Genomic DNA, 12,072 nt, shown 5'->3' on the forward strand with positions numbered 1-12,072 from the left:
CCCATGTTGTGCGTCGAACCGGTAGCTGTCGTATCCCACAGTTCCCTGCTATTGCCCATTTTACCGGTCACCTATTGAGACCACGCCCTGCGAGGTCGGCACATATCCCACGCAGGATCCTGTGAATAAAGTCTTTTCTCTCTCTCTTGAGACCAGCAAACGCCCCTTGATTTTCTCAGTCTTCGTTCCTGTATGTCATCCAACTTATTTTTGCACTTTGCAGCAGTAATGATGCAAACAAAAATACTTTTATATTTTTTATTTATTTTATTTATTGATACTGTCAGTCCCAGTGGGGCCGTTACAGGGTGGTAGACAACAAAAGAAATAACACTAACAAAACTTCTCAGCCCGATACAAAGACGAAGTTTTGTAGACAAATCCAAGAGCGAATTTGAGCACAGATGCCATTTGCACGCAGTGGCAAGCTATAGCGACAACAAAGACAGGCAACATGTGTTCAAAAACCGAGGTTTCATCAGCCACGCGCAACATCCCCACATACAAGCGACGCAGCAAGTGTTTTGCCATGGAATGCGCAGGAACTGCACCAAGAAACACGTGTACAGCGGAAATGGAAGAACGCATGAATAAAACGTTACAGCAGCCATTAATCACTTATAAGTGAGTAATGACGAAGCAAGGACGACTCAAACTGATTAACTGTGACTGCGGAAATTGCAGCCTGTGGAAGGGCATTCCAGTCTTCTATTGTCTTTTGTAAGAACAAATATTTAACACTGTCTACCCTGGCATTAATTGCAAGAAACTGGCCCGCGTGGCTACTCCTGACGGCGCGAGTGTTCTTTGGTTTTAAATACGAGCTAGAGTCTAAGTTTAGGGAATTGTTTGTTTTTTTTTTGCAAGAAAAGAAACTTGAACCTAGCTATTCTCCGTCGGTCTGAAAGGCGAGGTAGTTTAGGATGGCTTAGTATGTCACTAACCCAATCAGTGCTTCTAAATCTCGACAGAATAAATCTAGCTGCTCGCCTTTGTAATTTTTCGATCTATCAATCTGGTATTTTTTATACGCAAGCCATATAATACTCGCATATTCTTGCGTATACGCCGCACAAGCGTCAAATATGCCGTAAGCTTTGCTTTGTTTGATGCCAGTTTCAATTTTCTTCTTAAAAACCACAGCTTCTTTTCTGCAACGCTACTCAAGTGGTTCATTTGAGTTTCCTAACTAAAGTCTTCAGATAGTATGACACCCAAGTATTTAAAATGCGTTACTCGCTCTATTTCATGCCCGTCTAATCAGTAGGAAAATACCAACACATTTTTTTACGTTTTTTGTAACTGTCATGTACGAAGTTTTGCAATAGTTAACTTTCATTTTCCATTTCTTGCACCAGCCGCCTGTATTATTGATTGATATGTGGGGTTTAACGTCCCAAAACCACCATTTGATTATGAGAGACGCCGTAGTGGAGGGCTCCGGAAATTTTGACCACCTGAGGTTCTTTAACGTGCACCCAAATCTGAGCACACGGGCCTACAACATTTCCGCCTCCACCGGAAATGCAGCCGCCGCAGCCGGGATACGAACCCGCGACCTGCGGGTCAGCAGCCGAGTACCATAGCCACTAGACCACCGCGGCGGGGCCCGCCTGTATTATCCAGTGCAGCGTTTAAGCGAGCTGGTCGTTACGATGATTTATTCTCAAATATATAAGGCAAACGTCTGCGAACAAGCGAAGCTTAATATTAGGTGAAACTGTTTCTGCAATGTCGTTGATGTAGCACAAGAACAGCACCGGGCCGAGCACGGAGCCCTGGGGGACACCAGAAGTCACACCAAAGGTACGGGAATTCACACCATTAATTTCAACAAATTGGGTCCTGTTAGAAAGGTACGCTTTAAGCCACTCTATCAACTTCCTATTTACGCCAAGGCGTACCACACTGTAAACCAAATTACACCCGTATAGGTGTTTTATAGTGTCTATAACTCACACCCCTACACCCCACGAAATGGGTGTATCAAGGAGGACTACACCTATTACCGTGGGCGGATTTCCGAATTTACACACTATGGCACAAACGTTTTTTACGGTGTAAAATCAAATGTACACCCAAGTGACCTTAAGGGAGCGAGGGTGTAAAAGCAAATGTACACCCAAGTAATCTTAAGGACGTAAGAGTGTAATATTGCTGACACCTTAACACCCTTAAAAACAAAAGTAGTGTAGGGGTGTAATTCGCCCAAACAGCAAAAAGGGTGTGAGGGTGTTCATGCTGAATAATGCCCCAACACCCATGCGAAAAATGCCATAATTCGAGTGTTACCCCTTTCCAGTAGACCCCTGTGGAAGCACGTGAAAGCTTACCCTTTACCATTCATGTGCAGATGTCCTATTGTAGTGGCTCCTGCCACAGTGTGGTAATCCTGGCCCTGGCACAGCTTTTATGGTGCATATATGAAGCACGGCATATAAGGCTCTCACATATAACATTTAATCCTAACTGAATGTGAAGGCATCACTCGAAATGAGCCGTCACATATAACACAACATTCACAAAGTCATGTCATAGTGCAAAATGAAATAAGCTTTATTTTAGTAGACACAGAGCACATACAGGCTTCAGAGACAAATTGTACCTTAATCAAAAGCCTTTTTCAATTGTGCAGAGCAGAATGCCATTTGCTACAAAAGAAGACCAGAAATCAGATGTCAGTGGTATGGCATTGAGCTCTAACGACCAATGCATGCATATCAAAGTACAACAGAAGAGCCTTTATTTGCACTTAAAAATGAAGAACTAATTTTAACACGCTTCAATGCAGCACAAAAACACAGTGCAGTGAAGCATACAAACAGCAGGAAGAGTAGTGTAATGCAGCATGCCTTATTTCTCCAATATACTGAAATAATATATCAATGCACACTACAATGGCCACATTGATACGCCACAGTTTGCATGTGTTGTGGCATGCCTTATGCATATTATGCAAAGCTAGTGGTATTCTAATGAATGTAATGACAAAACAGTCTTAAAATAGCATTTTCATTTCACAATAACCCTTGTATGTTAAGACATTCAGAATACTGGAGAAACAATAATACAGGAGTGAAAACAATAGGCAAAATTACAATAACTTAACATTGTCACTAGATACTCACCATGCAGAATAATTGATTTAAAGTTGTAAAATATCAAGCGCATCACATAATATGTCCCCCTGAATCTATTCAACATCAAAGAACATAAAATGGACACAAAAAAGCAGGGTGAAAGGGTAACCACTAACAGCTAGCAGAGGTGGAGCAGCCAAGCTATTATCTGGAGCAATAATTTGGAGCATCAAATCTTGCTTTTCCAGAAAGAAAATTTATATTTGGAGCAGGTTTCAGGAAAAGCAAATGCAGAATTTTGTAGCCTGAAATTCCAAATTTACAGCATTGATTATTATGTGCAGTTTAACGTCCCAAAACCACCATATGGTTATGAGAAACGTAGTGGAGGGCTCCAGAAATTTTGACCACCTGGGGTTCTTTAACGTGCACCCAAATCTGAGCACATGGGCCTACAGCGTTTCTGCCTCCATCGGAAGTGCACCCACCGCAGCCGTGATTCGATCCCGCGACCTGGGGGTCAGCAGCCGCGTACCATAGCCCCTAGACCACCGCGGTTGGGCTCCAAATTTACAGTAGTACAACAAATTAGACTGAACCACACAAAAGGAAAAAATATATGTAGAAATTATTTGACATCCGCTAATTCATTCAAAATACATGCGAGCACAGCTATTTCCATAAAAGCACTCTTGAACTGTCCCACAGTGCAAACAATGCTAACCTCACTATTTACGAACGCTCCTCGACTCGAATTTCGTCCTTCACTTGAACTAGCTGAGCACAGCGCCACCGCTTGTTCAAAAATGACGCTGCGTTTCTCGAGAATCCCTGCAGATTATCCCTGATATTGGTTGACTTCCTCTGTCTAGAGACTGCGCTGGAATCAATTTTCTCAAGTCAGGTTGAAGCATTTAGTGAAGGGACGTTCTAAAATACGGGGGTAAAACTCCCAATAGCATTTTCCGAGCTTGTCAAACTGTTTGACAGGCGACCCAGGAATTCCAGATATTCGTAAAGGAGGAGCTCAAGGGGGTGGCAAAAAGAAAAAAAAGTGGCATACGATTTTCATTATCGTCGCTTAAGGCTTCAAGAACCTCATAAATCACTCTGAAAGATGTCCAGTTTTAAGTCTCTGGCAAAAGCCAGAGACTTAAAAAGCATTATGGACGTCATAGAAAGGGGAAAAAAGTTTCTTTTAAACCGTTCTACTCTTTTCTTTTGCTGTGAGGTTGCAATATAGTCAATTAAAAGTTATAATTACGGTTGGCACATCTGTATTAGATTGAATGATGATGACCCCGGCTCAATGGTTTAGTCGCCAAGGTACTCAGCTGCATTTTTCATGCAGGCGAAAACGCTGTAGGCCCATTTGCTTAAATTTGGGTGCAGAAGACCCCAGGTGGCCGAAATTTCTGGAGCCCTCCCCTAAGGCGTCTCATAATCAAATGGTGGCTTTAGACATTAAACTGCACACATCAATCAATTGGATGGTGATGCGCAAACTTACGTTGAATAATGAATGTTATGTTTCTTGATAAAATTAACAATACTGAGAAATAATTGAGGCTGGTTGGATATTTCATAATGGTTTTGTGCAAAATTAGAAAATTGTATCCAATTGACACAATTGGCGCGGCTGCTGTTCGCTTGAACATGCAAATATGGATACGAAAATAGCATGTAATATTGCGCTACAGACATTAAACATGTGCTGTCAATAGACATGAATGCCTGAATTGAATAGTCAATTTCGCAACGAAACCACGACCGCACAAAGAAAACACATGGACAGGACTGGTGCTCACTAGCAGCTGTTTGTACCATATATTCATAATATACCATATATTCATACACAAATCCTTAAAAAGGTGGCGAGTCGGCATGAAGTACTGACGGAGTTCGTGCCCCTAACAAACTAGCAAAGTTGCGCCGGTGCATCACTGGAAATCATGCTGAGCAGCTGAAAGGCTGTAAAAAGAAGCATGCGCGGCCATTCACGAAGTCTGCCACTGAAGCGGTTTACAAAATACCCCTATCGTGCAGAAAGAGACATGTTAGCCAGACGACGAGGCGCTGCGCCAATGATCGAGCGAGGGAACACTCCCTTACGGCAAAGAATAACGACGGCGCCCGTAAAAGAGCCCATGTCACTTCATGTGGATTCACACCAAGAGAAATTTGGAAGGGCTTTCACAAAAGAAACGGGGTATCGATTGCGTTAGCAAAACTTCACTCATTATGTATGAGCTGGAAGCATGGTATCTAGCGATTATGTGTCCTATAGCGTGATTAGGTAAGGGACGGCCTTAGTAGGTTGCACATGCGCTGACGAAAAGTGGGTTTATATCAGCCTGTTTCCTCAAGAAATAAACAATTGCAAATGAGTGCCCATCCCGTTTATGTGTCTTCTTCATTTGCGTGGTCGTCATTTTGGTGCAAAATTGACTAATATTTAATGCAAACATGCACCAACTATCCCAACAGCGAGTTCTACTAGATATGAATGCCACTGCTGCACATGTAAACAACAATAGCACGTGCAGCCGCCTTAGAACTGTGAAAAAAGCAGTGTTATACAGTGCCTCAGAGGAGGCACTTTCAATATATTTCTGGGTAAATAAATGGCTTAATAAGGATAAGACCTTTTTCTCTGTTCATGACACGCTGTTAGAGTGATTTCATGCCAAACGCCCAGCCATTTTGGCAACCATCTAAAATGCACTAGAAAAATATTGTGCTGATTAATTGTATTGAAAGCAGTGAAACGGTAGGATATTTCGGAGAAAAAACATGTTTGGTCACGTGGTTGCCTTCGGAACTTTCCGGAATGTCGTTTGGGTGTTCTTTATGAAAAAATTTGTTTTAAAAATATGTTCTATACCAAACTTGGTCTACATCTTGAGTAAAGGTTCTTGTGCAAGGTGTTTGAAGCTCAGTAATATTATTGCAATTATACTGGCATATATGCTTCTAAGAATTTGTCTAAAATGTGTTATGTTTGCATTTTTTTATTGCAATACTGCAGTTTGTATGAATATCTGAGTAGTGAATACTTACTCCACGCAAGGTATATTTTGAGAAAAAAAATATTTGAGACCTCTCAAGCTGGTAAACTTTATGAGAAAAAATCATAAATTCTACAAAATTGTAATTTTTGTTCATATTGAGAGGCGATTTAGGCCATGTGGTGGCTCAACTAAAAATTACCTTTATACATGAATTGAAAACAAATAAACAGTTCTTTTCATATACCATCGTTATATTTTTTGTTTTAAGGAAGCAAATATTTTTTTAGCATTCCCATTGGCGTCTATCTTCCCATTTGGTCATACGACAGCTGCCGCCTTGAAATTACCTATTTTCATCAATGGGGAAAGTTCAAAACCTATTTTCTTCCTTAAAACAAAAAATGTAATGATAACGATTGGCATATGAAAATACCTTTTTTTCTTTCGATTTAGGTTTGAAGGCAATATTTATTTGGACCACTCGACAGTGCAAATCGCGTGTAAACATAGACGAAAATGACGATTTTGCGAAATTTGTAATTCTTTTCTCGTAATCTTTAGCAGCTTAAGACGTCTCATAATATTATTTCCTCAAAATATACCTTTTGTTCAGTTAGTATTAATTACTCAGACATTCATAGAAAGTGCAGTATCACAATAGAAAAAATTCAAGTATAGGAAATTTTGGATAAGTTCTTGAAGGCATGGTAGACAAAGAAATTGCTTAACAGCGCAAACGACAAGAAGGGAAAGAAGAGACGAGAACAGAGCCCTGAACAAATAACCAAAGTTTATTGCAAACCAACTGCAATATATAGAAAACAATCTGTGCATAACCACGCGCCATTAGCAGATTTGCACATACATGCACCATACGGCCTACCTTATCAACAACCGTTCATATAAATGCACCCCAGATAACTAACTTCAAAGCAGTTAGGAAAAATTAAGGGTACGCTAGCACAGAAAGCACCAAGTTGTTGAATATAAAAGACTTCACTAATCTCGTGCTCGCGCCGATTTTTACATCCCCCGTGATCAAACACTTGTCAAGAATTGGCTGACAAGACTTATTACAATGGTCTGCCAAGTGGCTGGGAAGGAATCCTTTTAGAGAGTTAGCGTGCTCCCTCAACCAATCATTCATGCATCGCCCTGTTTGGCCAATGTCCACAAGTAAATAATATCTTGTAGAGAATTGCTAAAACACATTCAACATGGCACGTAGTGTGTTTCTTAGTGCATTCTTCTTTCTTAGGTCCTTCGCTGTTGACCCTGCGACATAGGCCAGCGAGCTTGTCGCGTGCGCAGAATGCAACTCTTACACCTATTTTTCCAGCGACCTTCTTTAGCCTATGGGAAACTTCGTGTACGTAGGGAATAACAGCCTTGCTAGAATGAGGCTTGTTGAGTTAGCTGTTGCTTTGTGTCTTATCAGGCAATCTTAGTGACGTTTCGAGAGTTTCGGCAATAGAAGTTAGCAGAGGATTAAAAAAGCCTGCTTGTTGCCTTTAACAAGCAGGCTTTTTTAATTTTTTAATTAACTTAGAGCGAGAAACTGCCCTCTATCTGGTGGTGACAAGAGCCAGTTAGAATTGCCTTTAGGCAGGAAAAAGCGATGCTTCACTTGACTAGCTTATAATGGGTGGACGTAAAAAGAAGGCTCTTACTTGAGCAAGGTTTGTACCGCCATTATACATGCTCAACCAAAAAAAGCATTTCCCAGTCTAGACATCGTAACTTGTCGTCATGAATTAAACGCCGACTTTAATTATAGTTGCTTCATTTCACGCCGAAAAACGTCCAATATCTCACCGGTGCAGATGTGCGCATTGGCTCATGTTTAGCACCAATTCTTTGTGACCTTTTACTCACGCGTTATGAAAGAAGTCTCATGGCTAACTTTGATCACACGAGTACAGTTAAAGTGTTGGGCTACGTTGACGACTTTTTAGTGTTTTTCCGCATTGGTCAATCGGACCCTCGGTGAACCACCGATGAGATATTTGATGTTTTCGGGCGTGAAATGAAGAAACTAAAAATAACGTCGGAGTTTATTTCTGGCGACAAGCTACGATGTCTAGAATTATAAATGCTTTTTTTTGTTGATCATGTATGTTGGCGGTACGAGCCAAGCTCAAGAAAGAACCTCCTTTTTACGTCTGCCCATTCTAAGTTAGTCAAGTGAAGCATCGCTTTTTCTTGCCTAAAGGCAATTTTAACTGGCTCTTGTCACCGCCAGATAGAGTGCAGTTTCTCGCTCCAAGTTCAACGCCTTCAACAAGCAGGCTTTTCCAATTCCGAGCTAACATCTCTTGCCGAGACTCTCCCAACGTCACTAAGAGTGCCTGATAAGAGACAAAGCAACACCTAACTCAACAAGCCTCATTCTAGCAAGGCTGTTATTCCCTACACTGCAAATCATTTCACACCCTTAAGGGTGGATTTTTCAATAAATCACCTATCTTACGCCTATTATTTCTGCCAAACTTATCCGCACGGGTGTAAGTTCTGCAATTCCACCTTTTGTACACCTATTTGTCATTTTTAGGTGTACTATAGGTATATGTTAGCAAATTACACCCAAGGGTGTTTCCTTGAACGTTACACCTATCATATATGTTTAGAGCATCAATACATATCACATCTCAACGGATGCAATCAAACCGCATGCCAAAAGTCTGGTGAAAAGGTCGATGTTGTGGCATTCGTTTTCATTTCCGGTTTCATTCACCAAAATATATCGTGCTATGTATTTTATTTATTAAACCACCCCTATTTACATTATTCAGAAGATTCCTCACATGTTCAATGACTTAATTCATGGGTTAACTTTTTGGGATTCCTACTAAAACTATTTTGCTGCCGCTCATGTCCATTCTTCCCTAATTCTCACAGAGACATCAGTAAAAGAGATTATGTTGCACCTAAACATAACATGAAACGATTACACATGGTTTTCGACAGGCTATCGTGCGCGCTTTCTCATTTGAAATCACACTAAGTTTTTTGTACCAGAGGTCCTGGTTTATTAAGACTCTTTTTTTAGTGACCTTCAACGCAAAAATTTTGGTCTGCCTGCATGCCTGCCTGCCTGCCTGCCTGCCTGCCTGACTGCCTGCCTGCCTGCCTGCCTGCCTGTCTGTCTGTCTGTCTGTCTGTCTGTCTGTCTGTCTGTCTGTCTGTCTGTCTGTCTGTCTGTCTGTCTGTACGTTTGTCTGTTTGTCCATTTTATACGGCATTTGGTATTTGAAATGGCCGACCTCATCCGCAGCGCCCACCAGTGTTGCTCAAGATTGAGCGTTCATGCTTGTGCAATCGTCAATTAAAAAGCAATCATTGCGCTTGTCTGCGGCACCATAACAACACGTATAAATTCTGCATGTGCGTATTTTACTAGAAAAAGCATACATTAGTAATTTTAAGGGCCGTACCGCTTATCACGCTGAGCTGACCATGCAATGCTTGCACGGAACGGGGAGTGTTTCCAACGCTTTGCTAAGACGAGACGGTGGTGGCATCTACCCGTCGCCTTGCGTTCTACACCTTACCACCTCTGAGATGGGCGCACACACCCCTCTCAAAGCCACACGCTTTGTTTTCTAAGAAGACTGCCAGATGGTGCTCATGTCTCACGTGTGACATGATTTGATGTTCTCTTTCACCTTCGCTGTACGCTCGAGGCACTCAAACGCAGTGCCTCCAGAATACCACTCACCGACTTTCTTGCGCAGAACACCAAATAAATGTCTTGTTCACTCTCTCCACACGCAAGACTATCGTCTTTTGACGACATTTGCAGAAACATGCAGATACGGGGCCAATTTTTTACAATGGGGGTCCATATACTTCCTCACAATGAAGTATTTCGCATCAATACACAGGTCACGGATTTATTCAGTTAGTTATAGTTAGATCTATGAACATGGATCAGCTCAAATTGAATGTTTGTAGTATTCGCATTGCCATGGAACGAGGCATGTTTACAATTAACAGACTAAGCTTACTCTGATGCAGCTGCTGTGCACGCATGCTGCGCCACAGGACAAGCTTGGCGCACATCCGCTAAGCACGGGTGAACTCTTCCAATGGGTCGCACCACTCTGTGGGCACTTACTGCTCTTTTTATATTTACTTGATATGCACGCTTGCGCGTCGTATAATATACACGTGAACGATCGTAGACAACACTAGCGCAATGTACCCGTGCCACAAAGATGGAGAGTAGTTGACTAATTGCAGCATTGTAATTGACAATCGTTACTGTCGCGTTACAATGCACTGATAATCGCACATTGGTATGCTCACACAAAATTTAAGACTTGAAATAAAAGCAAGCGTCCTTCATACTTTGTCGGTAAAAAAAGCATAAGCCCCCGGTTCTTGCTTAGTGGCAGAGTGTTATTTAAAAGGAGCTAATAGCACAGCAGGGGTGTTGCTAGGATTTATGCGTGGGCGCCTGACGCAAAAAAGGGCGCCTGACGCAATTTGTATGTACATTTTGGCCTGTAGTTGCATACGTGTGGATCCGAATTGCAAGCTTTCTTTTTTTTGTGAAATGGGCCAAATCCTGACCCGAAAGTAGCTCAAATGACAATCAATCGGCTCATCCATACGTTCACCTTTCCTCTAAAACAGTAATATTAAAACATTATTTATAATTATTACTGTTCTAGAAGAACGTTGATAGCATCTATATGTCAAAACAGCGTTAGTCGAGCTTGTTTTGGTTCTAGATTTGCCCCATTTTGAATAAAAAAGCTCCTCAAACGAACATAAAAAAAGGTCTGAGATGTGTCAAATATGAAACAACCTCCTTGCCACCCTTCCCTAACTTTTTATTTATAACTATGTTCCGCAAGTAACAAATTTTGACTCCAAAATGTCGAAACAACGCGCAATAACGCTTCACCTGGGAAAAGAAAAATGTACATTACGAAGGCTACGCATTTTCCGCCTGCACACGTCAGTGGCAAAAAAAAAGACTTTGAGGCTCTGCTAGCAAATAAATATGTTGTCAAGCATGAAATATTACACTATATCTTGGAGGCTTGACATAGCTTGGAAATTATATCATAAAACAGTACTGCTGCGAGGTTCGGGTTCGGTTTTGAGGTCTCGGGGCAACAGCGCATTGCCATCGTCAACAGGCAGACTTTGAATTGGGTGGTAACATGTCGTGTTCGTGTTTGCTGCAGGCTAACGGTGGTTTATTATTTTACTATTCACTTGCTTTGTCCAGGACACGTACTTATACGGCTTGCACAGTTTAACTCGCGCTTACAGTAGATACAGTACGCGTCACTGCAATCTGTGGCGTGTCGGCAAGTACAGAACAACTTCGGTGCGGCGGAGTGTGTGTCCTGTGTCAACGGCTTTCGTTGAAGCTTGTGCACGTCGCAAGCAGAGTGTTTCCGATCAAGCAATCTACGGAGTGTACGCTGGGAGCTACATGGAGAACGCTTTTGGATTTCGTGCTAATGCTGAAAAGGTAAGCTTTCGTGCATGCGAACAACGAAGTACAGAAGTGCGTGCCTGCCTGCCAACTCCCCATTTGCCCACGATACTTGTAATTGCAGGAAGCGACCGTCTCTTTGCGCCGGCAGCTTCGTGACCTTCGCTCGCTGTGTGCTTATCAGCAGCGATGTCTCAACAGTCGCAGTGTTCGTGAACCTCGCTGTGGGGCATGGTTAAAGAAAACGGGGGGATGTGCCCCGCGCAGATAAACCTTACGGCATGCGGCAGCGGGTGAGAAAAAAAATAGGGGGGGGGGGGGGGGCTGAGCGAGCCGAGGTGGGCGAAAGAAATGGCATAATAATATTAATAATAATAATAATAATAATAATAATGAAGCAGATCAACGGTAAAGGAGGCGGCAGTTGTCAGTTAGTGGGACTGCAGTGGACAAATGGGGCGCGTTTATTACGCGGAAGAAAAAAATGCAGATTTCAATGACTGAAGATAGGGGTGCATTTTTAACG

This window comes from Rhipicephalus microplus, chromosome 4 (assembly GCF_043290135.1).
Source record: "Rhipicephalus microplus isolate Deutch F79 chromosome 4, USDA_Rmic, whole genome shotgun sequence".
In the NCBI taxonomy this organism is placed as follows: Eukaryota; Metazoa; Arthropoda; class Arachnida; order Ixodida; family Ixodidae; genus Rhipicephalus; species Rhipicephalus microplus.